This window comes from Mus pahari, chromosome 6, assembly GCF_900095145.1.
Source record: "Mus pahari chromosome 6, PAHARI_EIJ_v1.1, whole genome shotgun sequence".
In the NCBI taxonomy this organism is placed as follows: Eukaryota; Metazoa; Chordata; class Mammalia; order Rodentia; family Muridae; genus Mus; species Mus pahari.
Genome location: NC_034595.1, coordinates 71,789,077 through 71,800,513, shown reverse-complemented (window position 1 = coordinate 71,800,513; position 11,437 = coordinate 71,789,077).

The window sequence follows — 11,437 nt, the reverse complement described above, 5'->3', positions numbered from 1 at the left end:
AGTGGGGTCTAGGCAAGCACGGGGATGTTGGTGTTGTTGGTAACTCTCTAGCTAGTGTGTGTAAAAGCTCAGAGGCTTAGAAAGTGTGCCAGATGAAAAAGACAGAGAGACCTGGTGAGAAGGCTCCAACAGTGTGTGTGTGTGTGTGTGTGTGTGTGTGTGTGTGTGTGTGTGTGTGTGTCAGGGCAGGGCTGCTTGCTCAGGGAGGTGTGTGCCAGATGGGATGATAGAATTGGGGATTGAGAATGTGTGAGACTTTGAGAGCTACGACCCTGTATGCCTGAGGTGGTGGTGAGGGGGGAGGCAGATGGGAATTAGAGGCTAGCCTGAGCTACATAGCAAGACCCTATTTCAAGAACCCTAGGGCTGGGACTATAACTTGGTTAACAGAACACTTGCTTAATATATGCAAGGCCTTTTGTCTAGTCCCCACCCCACACACACTACCACACGCACAGATTGCAGTTCCTAAATCATTCCGAGGAAACAGGAAGCAAAAGCTTGCGTTCGATTAGGAGCTACACTGGGGTCGCTTTGTACTTTGTAAAGTTTCCTTCCTAGGATGGCTGGTGGGTTTTCAGGGACAAGGCCGGGTGTGGCTGGCAGCAGTTAGGAGACTGCACCAGTCATCTCAGCAGGGGATGCTAGCATCCTGAGCAAGTCCCATGGCGGTTCACTAATTGAGTAAATGCCTATTGGGCACCTGCTGTATGCCAGACCCTAGCTCAGCACAATATGCAGGATGAACAGGCGCAGGGGATGAGTTATAACCCTGAGGTCATCCCGGCCCCGGGGGAGACAGATGCTCAATTAGCCAAAGCACAGTTGCTGTTTCTCTTCTAGGATTGTCTGGCTCAGCAAGGACAGTGTGCAGGTGGCCATGGGAGTCCCTGAACTACCATCACCTTGAGAGCAGAGACGAGTTTTAGCTTGGTGTGTCATTTATCTATTGCTGTGTAACAACGCTCCCCGGCTCTTAATGGCTTAAAGCAACAATTGCTTTATTTATTCTTGATTTTGTGGTTCAGCACTTCGGTCTCAGAAACAACTGAGCAGTTTTCCTGGCCTCACCTGGGATCACGAATGTGCTTGTAATCATCTGGCATCTTGCCCGGGGCTTAGACTGGAAGTTCTTCCAACTTTACGGCAATATGGAAGTGGTTGGACCCTCAGGAAGTGGGGCCTTCGTGGAAAGTAGCTAGGTTCCAGGGAACTGCCCTCAGAAGAGATTAGTGAAGGGTTTCTGAGATCGGATTAATTCCTCCCGGATCTAATTATAATTAGTTGAGAGATTGCCATCTTCCCCCATCCCCCACCCCACCCCCATCCCCGCTGAATACCTCTCCCACACGAGCAGAGCATTTCCCACTACCATGGTGCCATTCACAGTGAAACCCTCCCCAGCCTAGATGCCAACACCATGCGCTTGAGTCTCTAGAACCCCGAGTTCCTTCTATTATACCAACCTCTTACCTTTATAAGGTACCCAGTGCCAAGTATTTTGTTACAGCAACAGAATGGACAGAGATAACCTAAGATGGTTTTACCTGTCCAGTGTTTCATGTACCCTCCTGGCCGGCCCACAGATTGGATTGTTTATCTGGCTTCTAACTCTCTCGTAGGTTAGGGCAGGTTTTTGTTTTGTTTAGTTTTCATAGCCAGAGCAGAAAAGCAGACAACTCTCTAGGTGCAGGCTCAGTAGCTGTACCAAGCAGCCCAGAGTTGCAGCGTGTTCGGGCTCAGCTCACGCCATTGGCACTCTGAAAAATGTTGCAGAACAATGAAAACCACGCTGCACGCTTCTTATCTTAGATGACGTTGTGTTCTTTCGACAGGCCCCAAGTTAAACTAGCTTCTTTGTTTTCCCCTGAGACGCTGCAGAGCAGCCTTGCCTTGCCACCCACCTCCTATGGGCAATGGGACTGTGATGGCTGCCACGTGGGTGCATCAGTCTACATAGCAGATACCACAGACCTGGCAGCTGGCGTTGTACCTTTGTTTCCCCATGGTTCAGGAAGCTAGGAATCCAAAACCCAGGGATATGCAGAGTTAGCTTCATTCTAAAGCTTTCTTTCTGAGCTTGCAGTATGCCTTAGTTAGGGTTTCTACTGCTGTGAAGAGACCACAACCATAGCAGCTCTCATAAAGGACGGCATTTAACTGGGGCCGCCTTACAGTTTCAGAGGTTTAGTCCATTATGGTCTTAGCGAGAAGCATGGCGGAATGGGGCTGAGAGGTCTCCATCTTTACCCACACGCAGGCAGCAGCAGGAGACTGTGAGCCACTCTGGATGTAGCTTGAACATATATGACCTCAAAGCCCACCCTTACCATGACACACCTCCTCCAACAAGGCCACACCTCCTGATAGTGCCACTTCCTGTGGGCCAAGCACTCAAGCACATAAGTCTATGGAGACCATTCCTATTCAAACCACCATTGTTTCCACAAGATCTCTGCATTCTTGTCTGGTGCTTCTGGTCCGCCCTTCTTTTAAGGTCACTATTGATGTTGCCTTTGAGCCTACAACAACCCCTCAGGGCCTCAGCGACCTCTGTCAAGCCCTGTCTCCAAATACAGCTGCATTTTCAGGTTCGATGGACTGCTGCTTCAGCATATGAGTTTTGGGGAGCCATGATCTATCCCATCACATGTGGAGCAGCATTTGATCCACCTTCGCCCCGTCCTGCTTTCTGGAAATCTTCAGGGGCTCAGAATTGCTTTGGAGCCTGTTCTTCTAGACAGAGATAGACACCTGAACCCATCATAAAACCAATCATTTAAAAACCTTATTTGGTGGCTGGAGTTGCTCTTCCAGACGACTTGAGTTTGGTTCTCAGCACCCACCTCAGGTGGCTCATAACCATCTGTAACTCCAGCTCCTGGCCTCCATTAGCATTTGTGTTGTGATCATAAAAAGAGAAAGAGCTATAAGAATGTGTTCTGGGGCTGGTGAGATGGCTTAGCAGGTAAGAGCACTGACTGCTCTTCCAAAGGTCCTGAGTTCAAATCCCAGCAACCATATGGTGGCTCACAACCATCCGTAACAAGATCTGATGCCCTCTTCTGGAGTGTCTGAAGTCAGCTACAGTGTACTTACATATAATAAATAAATAAATCTTTAAAAAAAAAAAAAGAATATGTTCTGATGGGGTTTGTGGAGAGGGGGTGTCTAAGAGGGCCCATGCCAAGGCATCTCTTCCCCCTGAGGGACCACACACACACACCGGTATAGTATAGAATAGAGTTTATTCAGGGCATGGGGAGGGGAGTTAAGAGAAAAGCAGAGAGAAGGAGAGAGTAGAGAAGTAGAGGCCAGCCATGACTATGTGGAGAGAGGGGGGTGGGAATGGGGAGAGAAGGGGAGCCAGAGGGCAAGAGGCAAGGAGGAGAAGCAGGAGAAGCAGGAGTGGGAGAGGAGGGGGCAAGCAGCCCCTTTCATAGTGCCAGGCCCACCTAGCTGTGGCCAGGTAACTGTGGGGGTGGAGTCTAGACAGAATACCAACAATGTGTACTCATACGCACATACCCCATGAAGGCACACACACACACACACACACACACACACATGTACACACACACACATGTGCACACACACACGCACACCTATGTACAATGAAATAACAAAACATATTAGGCTGCAGTGGCACTTTAGTCCCAGGTGGATCTCTGTTCCAGGTCAGCCGGGTCATAGCGAGCTCCAAGCCAGCTGAGGCTGCTCTGTCCCAAATAATAAAAGTAAATCTTTAAAACCTTATTTGGTTAGACACAGAACCTTTGTTTATAATATTATGTGTTCGGAATACTCCTCCCCACACACATAATCCCAATACCAAATGGCATTAATGCGGACGTGAGCTCAGTCCTAACCATGCCACAGGCATGGAATATGTTGTGCCCAGCGTCTCATGGCTACCCAAATAAACCAGGTCTGTCTTCATGAAGCAATGTTTACCTAGAAATTAGAGTAATCCGTAGTCTCCAAAACCTGAGAGTCTGTTTATGTGAAATCTTGCTTCTTGCCTAAACCATGCCATGGCTTCCCTGGTGGGGCAGACACTTGCTAATCTGTCTGTCTCACAGTAGGTCTCATGGAAGGTTCATGGAAGAATATGCTGAGACATTTCATCCAAAGGGAGACAGGGAGAAGGCAGGACTAGCAGGCGGAGAAGTTGACCTGCCATGGTGTCTCCCACATGGAGTTGGTTTGTTTTGCAGTGTTATCAGGGATCTGACTAGCAGCTAGTGAGGCAGGTGTGCGTGTGCGTGTGCGCGTGTGCGTGCATGTGTGTGTGTGTGTGTGCGCGCGCGCGTGTGTGTGCGTGTGTGTGTGCGTGCGCACGTGTGTGTGCGCGTGTGTGTGTGCGTGTGTGAGTGCATGTGTGTGTGCGCGTGCGCGCGTGCGTGTGTGTGCGCGTGTGTGTGTGCGTGTGTGTGAGTGCATGTGTGTGTGCGCGTGCGCGTGTGCGTGTGTGTGTGCGCGCGCGTGTGTGTGTGCGTGCGTGTGCGTGTGTGCGCGTGTGTGCGTGCATGTGTGTGCGTGCATGTGTGTGTGTGCGTGTGCGCGTGTGTGTGTGCGTGCAAGTGTGTGTGTGTGTTCATATTTCACCTAACAAAAGATTTTTCTCAAACCCTCTCTACTGGTCTTTGGTTTTGTCCCAAAGTCTATTCATTAGATACTACTCCCTTTCTTTCCCGCTTCCCTCCAAAACCTGAAATAAAAGAGGTCGAAGACACTGAGGATTTCATGGAAGACTGAAGTTTTCTGGGAGGAGTCTAGCCTTCTCTGTCAGCTAAGAACGCAGAGAAATCTGCCTCATCTCTAGTATGGTTTGAATAAAAATGACCCCCATAGGCCCCAGTGGGAGGGGTGCTATTAACAAGGGTGTGGCCTTGTTGGAGTAGGTGTGGCTTTGCTGGAGGCTGTACTTCCCTAGGGGATGGGCTTTAAGAGCTCAGAAGATCCGAGCTAAGCTCAGTGGCTCAGTTCTCTTCATGCTGCCTGCTGATCCCATTGTAGAATTCTCAGCTCCTTCTCAGCACCATTTCTGCCTGCACACTGCTATTCTTGCTGCCATTCTTGCCGCCATGACTAAACCTCTGAACTGTAAGCCAGCCCCAATTACATACTGTTTTTATGAGAGTTGTCATGGTGTCTCTTCACAGCAATAGAAACCTGATGACACCTCTCCGTCATGGTCTGAGACTCCCTCGGCTCCTCTCCTGGTACCAGGACCTCTCTGCTTTCTCAGGTGTGATGTTAGCGAGATGGAGGACAAGAAAGGCCTACTTTGTTTTAAAGGTGTTGTAACATTTGTCTGTCGTGTATTGGAGGCAGACACGTGGAAGTCAGCAGATAACTTACAGGTGGTTCTCTCTTTTCATCAAGTGTGTTCTGGAGATCCAGTTCATGCCCTTAGGCTCGGTGGCAAGTGATCTTACCTGATGAGGTGTCTCACGGCGTTCTGGCGTCACAGATGCGCCCGGCCTCCCAAGCTTTCTCCATGGACGCTGGGATCTGAACTCAGGCCCCATACACTTGAGCTCACCCACCGAGCCATCTCTCCAGTTTCTGAAAGATGTATTTCATGTTTCCAATCGTCATCATCCTCCACAGGAGACCAGGCTTGGACACGTAGGTTGGCAGGGAGCAGAGCAAAGCTACACGGGAATGATTGTCTCCTACCCAAGAAACCTCCCCTAGTCCCTGCTATGTGCTCCCATGGCCACAAGGGGTCAGTAAAGACCTTGGTGTCGCAGCACCAGCCTGGTATTAGGAAACAAGCCGGGCTTGGGGGGGGGGGGTCCTAGATACCCTACCTGAAAGGTTCAGAGGGTACAGGGCTGTGTTCTCAGCCCTTCACTTTTATTCTAGTTGTTTGTTGCTCGCTGACACACATCAAGCGCTGTTACAGTCACCACGGTCATGGTCACAGCAGCTCTTGTAAGCTCATGAGTCCCTACTTCCCTAGAGCAGGCCGTAGAATAAACTATTGTCTAGACAGAAATCAACAGCAGAAAAAAAAAAAAAAAAGCTTAGATAACTCCGGAAGGTCATAAGAAAACAAAACGGAAATGAGTAGTCACAGGGTTGGGAGAGCCCTGGGTGTGACAATCGGGAAGGTCCAAGGGAAATAGCAAGGCTTCCAAAGCCTCCAACAGCTCCGTTCTGCAGATGAGAAAACGGGGCTCCAGAAGCCAGTGTAGAGCCCCGAGAGGAAAGAGCCCTGGTCTCTTAACTTCCAGACCAGTCCCTGAATGGCTCCCCTTCCCCTTGCTCTTTAGCTTGCCCTGTGTCTTCTTGGTACGTGAGGGTGCTTTGAGAATGTGGGTCTTAACAAGACAGTATGTGTATCTCTGTGTGTGATACTTTCAGAAGTCCTCAGAGCAAAAACTACACGAAAACCACACAGTAATGATAAAGGGATCCCACAGAGTTCTGATTTCGGTCTTGTGATTCAACTTCAAGGCCTCCCCATATATTATTACACATTAAATTCTTTCCCAAATTTTGGGTTTGGTGCCTTGCCTATCTGAGGGTGTGGCCCTGGGAAAGTTATTTCTTCAGCTCCCTCATTTTAAATTCTGAACTCAACTTTCCTAAGCCCGAAGCCACCTCCCTCTCCACACCTCGGGTCATTTGCGTGACTGGGCTGAACCCTGCCTCCTGCTCCTGAACCCACCCTGCTTACACACACCAGCCCTGAGCCCGTCTACACAAATGTTAAACCCAGTCACGCTTGTTTAGACACTCACAGAGACGCGATGAGGTAGGTTCGGGTGTGATCATCCTGTTTGCCAAGCAGGAAGCAGGTTCCAACAAGAGAGGACTTGCTCTAGGTCACACTGTGTGAGCGACAGAGTCAGGATTCACACAAACAAACAAACAAACAAATCCTTCGTCTTTCCCTATTCAAAGTTTATATCTAAGATAATGGAAAACATCAAAGCTCCATTCCGCCCCCCCCACCCCGAAAATTCATGTAGGTGGTCCAGCAAGCTTCACCTGGTAGGGTACTGCCACCTGCAGGGCAAAGTGTAGTATTGCACCCCACTTCAAGCAGGTGTCATCAGGCCAAACTCAGAGGAAGCTCCATCTGAATTTTTCTTTTCTTTTCTTTTTTGTTTGTTTTTCGAGACAGGGTTTCCCTGTGTAGCCCTGGCTGTCCTGGAACTCACTCTGTAGACCAGGCTGGCCTCGAACTCTGAAATCCGCCTGCCTCTGCCTCCCAAGTGCTGGGATTAAAGGCGTGCGCCACCACTGCAGGGAGGGGGGGGGTGGTGCGGGCGGGCACATTCCTCAGAGCACGTGTGGCGGTTAGAGAACAACTTGTGGGAGCAGGCTCGCACCTTTCACTGTGAATGTTCTGGGAACTGAACTCAGACCATCAGGCTTGGTGGCAAACACCTTTATCTGTCTTGCCAGGTAAAGGTTTTCAAATGTTTTTGGTCCAGTGAACAGTCTCAGTGAAGAATAAAGTCAGCATGAGGGATGTCCTTGGTTTGACCCCAGCACCACCAAAAAAAGAAAAAAAGAGGGGACGGGGGCTCGAGAGGGAGAAGTCTGAATTGTGGGCCTCTTACCTCATGAAAGTACTGAAGTCCAAAATGAAGTGCTCCCCATAGTCTCCGGGATTTGAATACTTGGTTCCCAGTTGGTGGCTGTGTTTGGAGAGGCTTAAGAGTATGACCTCGCTGGAGGAAGAATGTCACTACAGGTGGGCCCTGAGAAATTAGAGAGTCTCAACATTTCTAGTTCACTCTCTTTGCTTCATGTTTGCAGTTCAAGGTATGAGCTCTCTGCTGCCTGCTGCCTGCTGCCCGCTGCCCGCTGCCTGCTGCCTGCTGCCTGCTGCCTCCGCTCTGTCATCTTGCTTGGGTCTAACCCTCTGGATCCACGGTCATAGTGTTTTATCACAGTGATAGAAAAGTGACTAGCATAGGACAGCCGTCTTACCGATCCAATTTCCTCTTCTCTTCTATACTTTGCAGGGCTCTGCCCTTGGCCGCCCACTCTGACCATCTTGCATCAGCATCCTTGGGGCAACTACACATGTTTATTATCATCTCAAACCTCACTCCAGAGCTTTGGCCCCTCTGCCTGGCCCCTGCCGCTCACTTCTTCGACATCAGCCGAAGTTGATCCAATGCATCCATTTTTCTCCGATCCCAGCTAACTCCAAGGAAGAGTCATCCTGCCCCCAAAGCCACCCCCCTGGCATCACTTTTGCCTCCTCTTTCCTGTGGCCTCCACAAAAGTTGAAGACGCATCATCGAGACTGCAGGATTTACTTTCACATAGCAGGCTTCAAAATTCTATTAGACACACAACCACTCAGAATAAACAAAGACCCTAGTTTTGAGTGTGTGTGACTCTGTGTCTGTGTATGTGAGAAAGCACCTTTTCTCTCATAGTAGCTGAAGCATATTTTTTTTGGAATCACGAGGTCTTATCCATCGGGCTGGTTGGCTTTAATGACAATTGAATGCACCCTAGAGTCACCTGGAAAGGGAGTCTCACTGAGGGCTTATCTAGATCAGGTTGGCCTGTGGGTGTGTCTAGAGTGTGGGCTAGGGGTGGAGGAGATTGTCTTGTGTTAATTGACCTGAAAAGACTTCCCACCATGGGCAGCACCATTCCCTAGGCAGGAAGATCTGATCTGTATAAGTGTAGAGAGAAAGATGTGCACTCGAAAACAAACAGTTATTAATTCCTCTTTGCTTCTGATTGTGCTGTTTCAACTTCCTGCCACCTTAACTACTGCACCACGGTGGACCATGACCTGAAATAATAAGCTAAAATAAGAGCTTTCTCCTCTAAGTTGCTTTTTCATTGGGTATTTTATCATGATAGGAAATAAAACTAGAGTGCCCATGAATGGAAGTCATATGTGGCGGGGCCTAGATACTGATATTGTGGGTAACACTGCCAGTCCCGGATGCTCTCTGTTCATTACACTCATGCCACACACCGATCTAAATAATACAGATGCAGATTCTTGTTCAGCGAAAGAGTGGCTGCTTACGTCAGCCCTTGCATGCCATTCCTCTCCGCACCAAGCCTCTCTCAGTCTCTGCTGGCCTGCTCACTCGTTCAGACATCTTCTCTTTGGTTCTGGGGCTCTCGCTGCTACCTGAATATGTGTGACAGCCTGTTCAAAGCCCCTCATTTCTCCATGTGCCCTACTCAGCTCTGATCTACCCACCTTAAAGTGATCTTCCTTCCTTCTCCACCCGACTCATATCCTCCATGGCTCCAGCTCAGCCTGTCACTATCATTCTTTTCTGACCTCGCCCACACCAAGCACTTCCTGTGTTGCCAACCATCTACCCTGTAGGCTGACCGCTCTGGATTCCTCCCCCATGAGCACTGTTCACTTGCACACACTGCCCCTTCCTGTGGAACTTTCTGCTTTTGTGCACCAGGGTTCATGCTCTCCTCCACCTGTTCTATGATACGAGCACCTACTATGTGTCCTGACTGTGAGACATGCTTCCACATCCTTGATTAATCGGCAAGTCTCCTTGGGATTTCCATTTTATAGACTCAAAAACTCAGACTGGAAGAGAAGAAGCTTCCCAAGGTGAGCGTTGATTCAGCTGCAAAGGAAGCTGGGAAATATAAATCCGAGCTGGCAGTCATGTGTCTATCAGTCTATCTGTCTAAAAGAATGACAGCAAAACTGTTAAATTCCACAGGAACGGTGATGTCATCTTTAATCCCAGCTCTCGGGAAGCAGAGGCAGGTAGATATTTGTGAGTTGAAGGTCAGCCTGGCTTCCACAGAGAGTTCCAGGACAGCCAGAACTAGATAGTGAAATCCTACATTAAAAAAGAAGAGGGAGGGAGGGAGGGAGGGAGGGAGGACTCAATTTCAGCAGTTGTGGGTACACAAGACTTGGGCCTGCCATGTATTCCCAACCTCACTCTGGGCCCAAGGAAGCCACTTATTACCGCTGTCTGTCGGTCAAAACCACCCTTCTCTTCCACAATGCCCTCGATGCTGATAGACATGTGGCTGCTAGCTAGAAATCCTATTTCCCAGCTTCCTTTGCAGCTGAATGTAATGAAACCTAGTCATGTGATGCAATCCCTAGGCCTCAAGGCCTTCTCACTCTCTTCCTGCTGAGAGCTGTTCACTGACAACCGGGTAGCGGGTAGCGGGTAGCGGGTAGCGGGTAGCTCTATGCAGCAGGCAGGCATAAAAAGGTACAAAGGCTGCTTTGAACTTTGAGGGGTCGGCTTGGCTCACAGGATGGGAAGGTCATGGACCCTGGAGCATCAAGGCAGGGATCTGATTTGGAATGACTGACTGACTGGCTGGGACTCTGAAGAGCGATCTTCTGCTCAATTCCCTTAAAACTCTTTCTGTCCTCTTTGGCACAGTACACGAGCTAACACTTGAACATCGTTTGTGCGAGATTCTACCCCTTCTCCCACTGTTTTGGTTTAGTTTTGGTTTCTTTTTCTTTTTCTCTTTCTTTCTTTTTTTTTTTTTTTTTTTGAGATGGGTTTCTCTGCGTAGTCTTGGCTAGCCTGGAACTCCCTCTGTAGACCAGGCTGACCTCGAACTCACAGAGATCTGCTTGCCTCTGCCTTCCGAGTGCTGGGATTAAAGGTGTGTGATACCACCTACCCAGCTTGTTTTTGTTTTTGAGACAGGATCTCATGAAGCCCAAGCAAATTTCCAACTTACTATGTAGTTGAAAAAGGGCCCTTGAACTTCTAATTCTCCTGTCTTCACTTTCTGAGATCTGGGATTAGAGACCACCATTCCTAGTTTACGTAGTGATGGGCACTGAATCCAGAGTGTCGTTCACGTGAGGCAAGCATTCTACCAACTGAACTACACACCCAGCCTCTCCGCTCTCTTTTCTGAGACAGGGCCTTGATATATAGCCCTTACTGGTCTGTAATTCACGTGAAATCCAGGCTGGCCATGAACTCTAGCGATCCCCCTGCCTCTGACTTCCAAGAGCTGAGATTACAGGTGTGTGCCTAGCTTCAAGTTCTATCTTAAATAAATTAAGTGTTTGAACTCTGTAAGTCAAATTACTAGGTGTGTGTTCATGAGCAAGCCAACACACCTCTGCGAAGCGCAGCTCCTTTACCTGGAGTAATAATGCACTGGCAGACAGGCGAGGTACTGAGTCAGTCCTGGCTGGCCTAGCAAGCAGAGCGTGCATGTGTGCGGAGTGTTGGCTGCAATTTGTTGTTGTTTGGAAGGTTATTTTGAGACAAAATCTCTCTATGAAGCCTAGGTAGACCCCAAACTGATAACTCTCCTGCCTCAGCCTGCCAATCGCTAGATTACATGTGTGTGCAATCAGGCCCAACATTACCTCCAAGTTCCAATTTTTAAATTGTTTTTAAAAATTATTTATGTGTTTATTTATCTCTCTCTCTCTCTCTCTCTCTCTCTCTCTCTCTCTCTCTCT